General features: G+C 42.9%; 1 non-coding gene across 1 annotated transcript; it reads left to right on the top strand.

The window, feature by feature from the left end:
- Nucleotides 1–68: 68 nt before the first annotated feature.
- trnas-gcu (transfer RNA serine (anticodon GCU)) lies at nucleotides 69–150 on the top strand. The gene has a single exon. It is a non-coding gene; the product is annotated as a tRNA-Ser (tRNA).
- Nucleotides 151–13,185: the final 13,035 nt, after the last annotated feature.

Here is a 13,185-nt window from a genome sequence, read left to right as displayed (position 1 = left end):
ATATGTGCTGCTCTGCATAATTTATGCAATTCACTTATTGATAAGATTATAGGTGCTTAGGTTTGTATGACGAGGTTGCCGAGAGGTTAAGGCGATGGGCTGCTAATTCATTGTGCTCTGCACGCGTGGGTTCGAGTCCCACTCTCGTCGGTGTTATCAGTGGTTTTCAATGTTGCTATTTTTGGATGATCACAGCTGTCTTACTGAAATTGAAACTGCCATGTCAGTTTGTATGCATCGACGCTATTATAAAATCTCAAAGAATAATTTGGTTCTGTTGCCTAAACTGCATTGAAATGTAAATTGCATTGGGATATTGAAAAGGAACGCGACTTTCTTTTTCAAGTCAAGCTGCTGTGACCTTTTACCATATGAAAGAGATCCAGGAAAACCAAATAACAAGAGATGTGAGGGGCATGTTTATGCAGTGGGATTCTTAATGAGTGTTTTGTCAAATGAAATCTGGAGCAGGTTGAGGAGAAGTGATTCATCTTGGTGAGAAGAGCACAAAATAATGGAGATATTTCAAAAGGAGCAGGGCGTGGGTGTAGGGGCACCGAGAACTAGCTGTAAATGTACAGTAGAGAATTGCCAAAGTGGGTGCTGTGCATGGGCACGGAAAGACTTACACATTGGTCTCTCCCTCGCCCTCGCCCCTTGCTCTCGCCATTGAGGAGTGCTGGACATAAGGCCCAAACACAAGATGTGGGAAGCGAGCTCCCTCTCGTTATACACACACTGGATGCATCACATTGAACTATGAAAAACTGGAGAAGTCAGCATATTAACTTTAGGGACTGAACCTAAACTGTGCATCAATAACCGCAGATTCATGCAGCATAATCATGAAAAATGATTTAAAGTGTCTTCATACGCATGTCATTAACAGACGTTTCGTTATAATACCCGTGTGGTTGAAAGAATAAAGCACCACATTTCAGATGGATGACAACGTAACCAATTTTGTTTTGAAACTGAGACCAATTTGATCATTTTACACAGTGAACAAGTTTATTTTAAATAATGCAAACCACATTCCCTTACCTGGAATAAAAGTGTGATTTCATTACAAACATTTTCCTTGCTAAGTCGCAATTACTCAACATGAAAAATAGGATGTAATTTTTATTGAGAATACATCAATTAGCACCATTATCTATCTTCGGATTGACTGCAATATGCACATGCTAAATAAGGTTTCAGAAAGAATGACTTTTGGAAATAATGATTCTGTGGTGACTAAAATTAATATTAGGTTCTCATGATGTGGATTTCCCACCAATGGCTGCAGTGGTGGAAATGCTCAGTGGGCAATATTTCTGTGATGGTATAGAGGTGTGTGATCTGCCAGGAATGGGAGCTCCCACTTCATCTGGAGCAGCGTCTGTTGACATGGACCAGGGAGCATTGTGACATCAGTCTGGGAGTTCCAACCACACCTGGAGCAGCTTTTATTAACATTGAGCAGCAGGGAGCATTGGAACATTAGGACTGAGATCCAGCCTCACCTGGAGCAGCCTGTATTGACATGAAGCAGCAAGGAGCATTGCAACATCAGACTGCGAGATCTAACCTCATTTGGAGCAGCTTCAGTTGACATGGAGCAGGGAGCTTTGCAAGATCCGTCTGGGAGCTCCACTCTCACCAGGAGCAGCTTTTAATGACATGTAGCAGCAGAAAGCATTGGGACATCAGAGTGATAGATCCAACCTCAACTGGACCGCTTCTATTGACATGGAGCAGGGAACATTGGGACATCAAACTGGGAGCTCCAACTTCAAGTAGAGCAGCTTCTATTGAATGGAGCAGCAAAGAGCATTGAAACGTCAGATTGGGAGCTCCAACCGCACTTGGAGCAGCTGGTATTTACATGGAAGAGGAGGGAGGATTGGGACATTAGGCTGGGGGAAAGGATAATCAACTATTTTAATCTGAAGTAAAATATGATTCAATGACTCTGATGTTAATTGATTTATGAAGAATCTTTCCCAGGGAAATAATTGATTCTTTAGATATTAAAGACAAGTCCTGCAAATATTCAACTCAGGAAAACGCATTGGTACAGAGAGAAATGGGAGTGATGTTTCATGTCTCTGTCTTTTCTTTCCTGGCCGACTCTGCACTGGTTTACATCACCGGAAGGACGTTTTCAGTCATTTCATGTTGTTCAGTTTCCTGCAAATACGGACAGATCATTAACGTAATCTAAAACTGAAAATTAACGGGAATATGTGATGTTATGATTAGGCTGGAGTATACCTCAAATTATTTTGAAAACGCTGCAAAGTAAGTTTCAATTTCCTTGATCAGCAGTGACCTCATTGATTGGCTGATCAGATTGTGAATGGTCGTTTTTTGAGGACAATTTGAAGTGAATCAATGATGGTGATTTTCTTTGTTCTTTGTTCACCTTGTGACTGTTACTGTTATTGCTCATGTCCTTGTTAACACCACAGCTCTGTAGCGTGTAAAATCTCACCTGTTCATCTGGCCAGTGGTACAACCATTCGTATAGCTGGCTACGGATCAGGCGGTTGTAAGTGCGACTTTTACTTGGCGCAAGCGCATTGTGGAGATTCATCACACATACAAACTAATCATTTTTGTTCCGCTGAGGTGGATAATATGTGAAATTTTCATCTCCACGAACGAAAATTCTTTCACTGTCTTCGATGAGTTAAACATTACCAAGAACAATCAGAGTAAAAATTACACAGCACCAGATTGCATCGAACAGGCGGATTTGGAAGCACCAGTGTTCCATGCACTGCTTCTTCATCAGGTATTTGTCAACTGTTGGAATCTAAAGTGGCTTTGTGTGATTTTAAAATTTGGCCACCCCAGTCCAACACCAATACCTCCACGTCATGGGTACCATCGACACCACGAATGGTCTGTTAAAGTCCAGATGATCTTCCAAAAGATCGCACATATTGACACACACACCAAGTTTCTGCAGAAAAACACCCACCTGGTGAAGAAGAGGCTCTCTGAAAGCTAGTGTTTCCAAATAAACCTGGTGGACTATGCCCTGATATTGTGTAATTTTTAACTTTGTCTACTCAACTCAAACACTGGCACTTCCATATCATAGACAACATCAGTCATGTCCCACCGTTGTCAGAGAAGGCAATCCTGGAATAGCCCAATACATTGCTCATAGGTACGTTTCCTTTTCAGAAACCAATGCACTCAATAGCTGCAGCTCCTATGTATGAAAAGCACAGAAAAGAAATAGCTGAGACTCCGTTTTTACGGTATTTTGAAACTCTTTGGGAAGTGGAATCAGAGGAGAATGAAGGATTAACTGTCCGACTGTGCAGAGAGAGGGAAGACATTTTCCCTTCTTTGAAGAGCTGCGGTATTGACTGATCTAAGGGATGAAACAGATTCCTGGTAGAGCTGCGCTCTCTGCATCAGGAACAAGAAGTCCTGATTTCCTGAACGGTAATGAAACCCAGGCCACTCAGTTAAAGCGCTGAATACTAACCACTAGACCACCAGGGATGAGGGCAGAAGCAGTTGCACCGTTTTTTCATAACACAGTTTTTGGAATTATGTCACTGCAGATATGTTTCCCCTCAAAAATGTTTGAATTATTGAGTGTTTACAGCACAGAAATGGGTCCCTTCATCTCATTTCCCAGCACTTGGTCTGTAACCTTGTAAGCTCTGACGTTTCACCTGAATGCTAATTTCTCTGGAACGTTTTAATCTTGTAAAACACAATAAATGGGATTAAAGTTTGAGATGGGAACTGAACCCCATTTTTACCCATAGACTGAAGCACGCAGACACATTTCCCCAAGTGTGACACAGTCCTCGGGAGAAAACAAGCAGAAAGTAAGATTTCAGATTTGTCTGATGTTGTCCCATTTCAGAGTTCAACACCAGTGTCTGGTTACAGCAAAGAAAGGAAGCATTCAGCCCCTCCCGTCCCAGTGTTCCTTGCCCATTGTTTCCCCCATTACTCTGTAGTTTATACTGCCTCACCTCGTTCTTGCTGCCAAACTTGATCACTGCTCACGCCCGCTATTTCCTGTCCTGCCGAACGGTTTGCCTCAAATTCTTGGAATGAAAAACAGGAATGGCCTATTTCAAGCACTTTACTAGTTTACAAGGACAGTGTTATCACCACTGAGCAAGCACATTGCCAGCTCAGAGAGAAGGTCTCATCCTTTAGAAACTGAAATGCAAAGATGATTGGATAGCCTCAGTATTGTAAACCAACCAACAAGACCGGAATAGGGCGAGGGGATCACGCACAGAAGGATGGGAGAATAGAATGGCGAATCTCATGGTGTCCAGGGTGGTGTTGACAGAAATCTTTCCTGGTAGTATAGTGATGAGGATTCAGTGATTTCACTGTCATGACTTGTTAAAGGTTAACGTTTACAGTAATCAATATGAAATACTGCCTGACATTTCGAAGCAGAATGATATTGTGCAGCAGACAGAATCGTTTCCCTGCATGAACTAGTAAGAGAGCTCAGAAGAGCCAGGGGGAGACATGAGAGCCAGGAGGAACATGAGAGGTTGTTGGCGGATTGGATCAGGGTTAACCCTAAGGCTTTCCATAGGTATGTCAGGAATAAAAGAATGACGAGAGTTAAATTAGGGCCAATCAAGAATAATAGTGGGAAGTTGTGTGTGGAGTTAGAGGAGACATGGGAAACACTAAATAAATATTTTTGACAGTGTTCACTATAGAGAATGAAAATGCTGGCGAGGAAGATACAGAGATACTTGCATCGAGACTCGAAGAGATTGGGGTTCACAAGGAAGAGGTATTAGAAATACTGCAGAGTGTGAAAATAGACAAGTCCTCTGGGCCGGATGGGATCTATCCGAGGATCCTCTGGGAAGCAAAGGAAGAAATCATCATTGTCTACAGGAAAAGTGCCTGAGGACTGGAGGATAGCAAATGTGGTTCTCTTGCTCAAGAAGGGTAGTAGAGACAACCCTGGTAATTACAGACCAGTGAGTCTCACTTCAGTTGTTGGTAAAGCGTTGGAAAAGGTTATAAGAGATAGGATTTATAATCATCGAGAAAATAATAATCTGATCAGGGACAGTCAGCACGGTTTTGTGAAGGGTAGGTCGTGCCTACGAATCTTATTGAGTTTTTTGACAAAGTGACCAAACAGGTAGATGAGATTAAGCAGGTTGATGTGCTGTATATGGATTTCAGCAAGGCGTTCGATAAGGTTCCCCACAGTTGGCTATTATACAAAATGCAGAGGAATGGGATTGTGGGAGACATAGCAGTTTGAATCAGTAATTGGCTCGCTGAAAGAAAACAAAGGGTTGTAGTTGATGTAACATGTTCATCCTGGTGTCCAGTTACTAGCGGCATTCCGCAAGGGTCGATGTTGGGTCCACTGCTATTCGTCATTTTTATAAATAACCTTGATGAGGGCTTAGAAGGGTGGGTTAGTAAATTTGCGGACAACACTACGGTCGGTGGAGTTATGGATAGTGACGAAGGATGCAGTAGATTTCAGAGAGACATAGATAGGATGCAGAGCTGGGCTGAGAGGTGGAAAATGGAGTTTAATGTGGACAAGTGTGAGGCGATACACTTTGAACGTAGTAATCGGAATGCAAAGTACTGGGCTAATAGTAAGATTCTTGGGAGTGCAGATGAACAGAGAGATCTCGGTGTCCATGTACACAGATCCCTGAAAGTTGCCACCCAGATTGACAGGGTTGTTACGAAGGAAAACAGTGTTTTGGCCTTTATTGATAGAGGGATTGAATTCTGGAATCAGAAGGTTATGCTGCAGCTGTACAAAGATCTGTTACGGCCACATTTGAGGTATTGTGAACATTTCTGGTCACCGCATTGTAAGAAGGATGTTGAAGCTTTGGAAAGGGTGCAGAGGAGATTTTCTAGCATGTTGCCTGGTATGTAAGGAATGTATTACGAGGAAAGGCTGAGGACCTTGAGGCTGTTCTCGTTGGAGAGAAGACTGAGCGGACACTTAATAGAGACATACAAGATAATCAGAGGTTTAGATAGGGTGGACATGGAGAGTCTTTTTCCAAGTATGGGGACGGCAAACACGAGGGGTTACAACTTTAAAGTGACGGGAGATAGGTATAAGACAGATGTCAGAGGTAGTTTCTTTACTCAGAGAGTAGTTAGGGCATGGAATGTTTTGCCTGTAACGGTAGTAGATTCGCCAAGATTAAGTGCATTTAAGTCGACATTGGAGTGGCATATGAACGTACATGGAATAGTGTAGGTGGGATGGGCTTCAGATTAGTATCTGAAGGTGCAACATCGAGGGCCGAAGGGCCTGTACTGCGCCTTAATGTTCTATGTTCTATCTACTACAGTTCCACATCAGCAATGTCATCTGCAATTGACTGAAGTTCAATCAGTTTAAAACAAGAACGGAGGGGGCGTCAGGAAAACGGAATGGGAATAGTAGTTTGTGAGATTTAACTACATGTCTCGTGGAGCCAGGTTCAATGTAGATACTGAATATCGGTTTTCCTGTTTACCTTGGTATACTGATCACTCCGGATCAATTACACAATATTCTCGGCCCTTTGTGTGTTGTTCTTTGTACATTTCACCTCGGTTCAGTGCTCCGGGGGGACCACGCTTTTTTAAATTTGGCACATTTTACTCAGGTCGGTTTTGCAGCTTCATATTAAGGCCAAAGATTTTAGGAACAGATAGACACCATTCAGACTATCAAGTCCACTCCGCTAATGAATGGTTTCATGTCTGATCTGATAACCTTGAACTGCACTTTCTTGCCTTTCCCCATAACGCTTGATGTCTTTGCTGCTTGAAGAACTGCCGATCTCAGCCTCATTACACCTAATGACACTTCCTCAACAGTCTTCTGCTACACGAAATTCCACTGATACAGAACTGTCTGAGAGAATAAATGCTTCTTCGTCTCTATTTTAATTGTGAGATCCGCATTCCAATACGAAGTTAAAAATCACATAACACCAGGTCACAGTCCAACAGGTTTAATGGAAGCAATAGCGTTTGGAGAACCGCTCCTTCATCAGGTGTTTGTGGAGTACACAGTGGTCAGATACAGAATTTATCGTGAAAGGTTACAGTGTAATGTCACTGAAATTATACATTGGAAAAATACCTTGATTGCTTGTTAAATCTTCCATCTGTTAGAACGACTATGTTAGGTTCACTTCTTTCTTATGTAAATGGAAAAACTTTCTTTTAACAGTTACATTCTCAGGTGGACTTTACCAATTGGTGTCAGCACAGATAATATGTTGAAGGTGTTAGTCCCTGTGTGCTGCGTCCATGCCAAAATGTTTAGACTGACGCTAATCTAAGAAAAAACAAACGCTGCAGGCAAGGATGCTTTAAGGCATGGTACATTGGTGAAGCCGAGCAGAGGCTACAACAACGGAATGGGCGCTGTACATCAATCGACAGACAGGTATGCCCTTTCCCAGTTGGAGAGCACTTCCGTGATTCAGGACATTCGACCTCGGATTTTCGGTTGACAATCCTCCAAGGCGGTCTTCGGAACAGGCAGCAGCTAAAAGTGCCCCCGCAGAGGCTGATAGCTAAATTCGGTACCCAGGTTCATTGGGTTCATGTCACAGTACAGGTGATCCCATTGCCCTGTCTACAAACAGAGTCACTCCCACACACACACACACGCACACACACACACACACACACGCACACACACACACACACACACATACACTTTTGTGGGGTGAATTTGTACTTGCAGAGTTACATTGTACTTTGCTCAAAAACTGCATAAATCCATGTAAGTCCCTGGTATCTCATTTTTTTCAATTAGAATCAGTCTAAACATTATGGAACAGACAGCAGCACGGGGGGGGGGGGGGGGGGCAGACACCAGTTGTTAAATTTCACCTGAGAATAAAACTTTAAAATAAAAAAGTTTTGCACTTTACACATGAAAGACGTGAAGCTAACATGGTCATTCTAACAGATCGGAGACTTAGCAAACAATCAAGGTTTTTTTCAATGTATAATTTCAGTTACATCACACTGTAAACTTGGGCTATAAATTCTATGTCTTACAACTGTGTACTCCACAATCATCCGATGAATGAGCAGCAGTCCAAAAGCTAGTACTTCCAATTAAGCCTGTTGGACTATAACCTGGTGTTGTGTGATTTTCAAATTTGCTCACCCCAGTCCAAAACCGGCATCTCCAAGTCATTCGATACGAGGCGCTCTGGTCACAGAACCAAACTTTCTGCATCCAACTTATTAAATCCTTGAAAATACCAATATGTTTCAATAAGGCTCATTTTGTAGTACTGAGTCTGAACAGGCAAAGGCAACTGATTTCAGCGTTCCTTCCCATTTGATTTCATCTCCGATATGAAATTCTCACTGACTCTGACAGAACAGCTACCTTCGCTGTTTTGTAATGTCAGGAACTCATGTTCAATTTAAGATTTTCATAAGGAACAAGAAATATTTTTCCCTGACTGGAAATCAACATTGGGAAATAGCACTAAGACAGCTGAATTTCAGCACTTTCGCACCAAGGACGACATATGCAATGCTTGGAACTTTTCTTGATGACATGGCTTTTGCCAATCTTTTTTCAGTTGAAAAATGGCAGTTAGTGAGTTTTAAAAGCATGGCGAATGGCCCTTCAGCCTATTGCATCATTATCAGTTATCAAACGTCTGGCTTGTAAACACAGTTTCCAGACATGACTCATCGCCTGGTGTGTTCTAACATTTCAAGTCTTAGTTAAATTGTTATTCAATTTCTTAAGGGCTTGAGTGGAACAAAAAACATCTCTGTGAACTAACAGTTCTGAAAGACAAACTCTTTCTCAGAGCCGTTTGTCAGTTTTCCTCATGATGCTACCAAAAATGTTTCTGCGCTCCCATCTGAATTGGTTTACCCTGTTTCTTCCTCAGCTTCCTTCTTCTTTCTATTAAATGGTTTAGATTCCAAGACAGACACAAGGTGCAGGTTGCGGAAGTCACGTGTTTGTACTTTCACTGAAACTCTGTCTCGCCGGGAGCTGCAGTCCTTCCCCACGCTAATTCAGGCAGCACTGTCCTTCCTGTGACATGCCTCATGGAGAATGGAAGGACAGGCATTAATAACCCGCATTTGGAAACGGAGCGACAGTTTTAAAACATTTACAGTGCCCCAGCACGGAATTGAGCTCCTAACTCCCGCATAACATACGGGGACACTAACCACTATGCTACCGAGGACAACAGTTTCAAAGGAGACACTTCAGCCCGTTGTGGTTGCATTTGTCAAAAACAACTGCTTAACGACCCGAATCGTTTAGCCCATAGCCTTGCAGGTATTGGCAGAACATATTCACATCTGAATATTCCTTCAGGTTATAAGGGTTGCTGCCTCTCTGACCCTTACAGACAGTGTGTTCCAAATTCGAACACCCGCCGGCCTATACCGCTTTTCTACACATCTACTTAAACATTTTTGTCTCTCTCATTATATTTCTGGCCCCCTGTGATCGTTCTTTCCATCGATGGGAAACGCTTCTTTCAGTCTACCTTATCGATACCCCTCACAAACTCCTCTGCACATTGACAAACGAACCCAGTTTGTCCTGTCTCCCTTCATGACTGAAACTCTTTCCCCTAGACACTATCCAAGTGAATCTCTCCTGCAACTTTCCCATGCGATCACATCCCTGGACAATTCGAGCAATGAGCTGAATGAACATTTTTCCATTCTGTAACAGCATCGGGGGTGGCTCTGCAGCATTTATTTCCCTCCAGTCTGGAGTCACGTGGACGCCAGCTTCATTTCCTCAAGGACGTCAGTGCAACAGATGGGTTTTTCAGATAACGTCTTTTTACTTCTAGGCATTTATTGCATTCACATACTACCATCGTCATGGTGTGCTGGGAGTCGAACCCGTCTCCCCAGAATATTACCTGGCTTTGCTGTGTTAACAATCCAGCGATAATACCACTAGGCTATCGCAGATCATGGGGGATCTTTTCCAATAGAGTCTCTTTTCCCCAATTATTCCCTATGCCATTTTATTGAGCCTCACGCTCCAATAATCTCTGGGCCACGTCAGTGAAAGCTGCGAAAAGAGAATTGATCTCACAGCCATGATATCCAAACGGATCGAATGATTTGAAGGTGCCAATGAAGAGAGCGGGGCATGGTCACCCAGCAACAGTGAGTGCAACGGCACAGACTGGATGGTATCAACGTGAAAGTGTATGTTCGATTGTGCAATGCCTCAGTCAAATGGGACTAGTGACGGAAAAGAGAGTTAGGGAGAGTGCGAGGGAGAGACATCTTCGAGAACTTTTGGGTTTAAATCCTGATACATGAAACGCAGAAATATCAGAAAACAAAATTCGATGGAAAACAAATCATCACCTCGCAGAATATTATCTTGTAAAAACGATTAATTTCTTATGGTGTTTCACCAAAAGTAAAACTTTGAGAGAACTGACCGCCAGGATGTGGATTTGTGCCGAGGTCGCTGCAATCCCAACGCAGAATACGAACTACTAAACGGTTACAGCACTCCACAGAGCACGCCTGCAAACTGCAACCAGTATGGTAGCAGAGGAAATGTCAGGAAGAATGTACAATATCAGGACTTAGCGACAGGCATGGGGGAACGCAGAATGAACCGAATCTTTAACTTCAGCGTCCCCAGAGACTGTGGAGATTCCATGAATGAGAGTACTGGAGAAATTGATTAATGAAACTCTCCAAATTCTTGAGAGAGGGCAGAATATTGTTGAAACGTATGCTTCAATAGCATTATAGTTGAACATCGGCTACTTCATCGCTTTGCCCACACAAGGCAGTACCAACCGTTGCATGTAATCATACATAATCCCAGTTCCAGATCCGGAATCAGAGAAACTGTGTGAAGCATGCACGAATGTCCAATTGGAAATTGGGATGGAATGATGGGAGAGAGGCGCATGTATTTCCGAGGTTGGCACAGCTACTGGTCACAAGCGAGGCGGAAGGGAATACTTGCCCCCATTTATAATATTATGACCATAAACTGTACATGTTGCTGAGACAGCCGATTGGCGCATCTAAAGCGTGTGGAGACTTCAGCTTTGGGGTGGCAAGGTTCGAAATTTCATTTCCCTGTTTGGATCAGTGGTTTTGACATTGGCATCTGCTTTTGCTCGCATCAACTCAGAATCAGCTTCTTGTTCCCAATAAATGCTGCAACCTGGAGAAGGTGGTGTTGTGGTTATATAAGAAACTAGTCTTCCTTGGGGACTCACACACAGAACTGGTAATGTTAAAGTTCGACGAATAAAACCTGGAATGGAAGCTTGACCTCAGGAACAGAGAACATGCCTTTAATTTCCTGCAATCTCATTCATACATGTCGCTTATGCAGGGGATGCTACCACCTTTATCCAATCCTACCTACTTGTGACTCCAAGACCTGAACAACATAGCTGACCCTTAATCCGAGAATGACGACCGTGTGGGAAAGCAGGCCATTCGGCCGTTCCAGTCGACACCATCCCTCTGAAGCACATCCTATCAGACCCACACTCCACACCTATTCCGTTCCCCTTCATTTCCCATGGCTGATCCCAGTAATCTGTGCATCTTCAGACTGTGGGAGGAAACTCACACAAGCAAAGGGAGAATGTGCAAACTGCACACAGTCATACGAGACTGGGATGAATCCATGTCTCTCGTGCAGCGAGACAGCAGCGAATCAGAAAGAACAACAAATGCTGTCCTGACCAGCGACATCCACACCCTGTGGGTATATGAGGAAGAATAAAAACACATTCACAACATGAACAACGGGACTTACGTCTGCGTGGACATGATTTGAACCAATCGTTCACCCTGGGTAGATACAAAGGCACCGATATCACAGAGAAACCAGCGCAATGGGGGATTCAATTACCTTCTGAAGCGGAAACTCATCTACTCAGTCATACTGGGGACAGACTGTTCAACAATCCCGTGTGTGGGAAGGGCTCAATGAGCAGAAGAACCTCTAGATTTACCAGCAAGATTACATATCCCAGGAGGAGATCAATTAAACTGTCAACGCTGTTGTTAATCCAAACCAGCTGCAAGTTTCATAGCGTCAAAGTCATAGACTCACACAGCATGAAAACAGGCCTTTCACTCCTACAAGCTCATACTGACAATAATGCCAAACTAAACAAGTCGCATCTGACGGCTCCTGTAACTGCTGAGGGTTAATAATGCCCTTGTGATAATATTACTGCATTGTTAATATGAATGTCCAGATATAATTCTTTGGACACGGGTTCAAACCCTGGCATGGAAGATGCTGGAATTTTATTTAAATAAATACCTAGAGTCTAATGATGATGTTGAATCAGTTGTTGTAGGTCTGATTCACTAATGCCCGATAGGGAAGGAAACTGCCATACATATCTGGTCTGGACGGTTTGTGACTCCAGATCCATAATATCGTGGTTGCTTCTGAACTTCCCTCTGGGCAATAAATTGTGTACTAGGCATGAATGAATAGCTTTTGTTCATCCCACTGAAACTTTCCAATTCATTTATCGATCCAAATATCCTGTAAATATTGTAAATGTACTTTCATTCCTCACTGCCTCAGGAAGTGAATTGCACACATAAACCATCCTCTGTTAAAAAGCCTCTCATGTCTTATTTTAAATCCCTCTTTTCTTTTTAAACATTTGCCCTCTCGTCTTGAAGTGCCCCTCCTTGGAGAAAAGACAGTTACAGTTAACTCTAGCCGAACATTCAATAATTTATAAATTTCTATCAGGTCGCCTTTCAAACTCCAGTGTTCGAGTGAAAATATTCTCAGCCTATCCAGCCTTTCGTTAGAACACAAACCTTCCCCACTAACCATACGCTGGTATACCTGTTCCAAACCAACTCCAGCTGAATAATTTCCTTGCTATTACTGGGCGACAAGAACTGGACACAGTATTCCAGAAGACGCATCACCCAATGTCCTATTCAACTTCAACATAACGTACCAACCCCAACGCTCAAAGGACTGAGCAACGAAGGCAAGATGACTTTTTTAACCATTGTGTCTATATATGAAGCAAACTAAAAAGAATTATGTACTTGCATTCCTGGCCTTCGTGTTCCACAACAACGATGCAACGCCCGATCATTAATTGTATAAGTCCTACTCTTACTTGATGCAGCAAAATGCAATACCTTCCATTT

Source organism: Chiloscyllium plagiosum, unplaced genomic scaffold, assembly GCF_037043375.1.
Source record: "Chiloscyllium plagiosum isolate Xiang-an unplaced genomic scaffold, Cpla_swu_hap1 HiC_scaffold_42, whole genome shotgun sequence".
Lineage (NCBI taxonomy): Eukaryota > Metazoa > Chordata > Chondrichthyes > Orectolobiformes > Hemiscylliidae > Chiloscyllium > Chiloscyllium plagiosum.
This window is presented reverse-complemented; position numbering and strand designations above follow the sequence as displayed.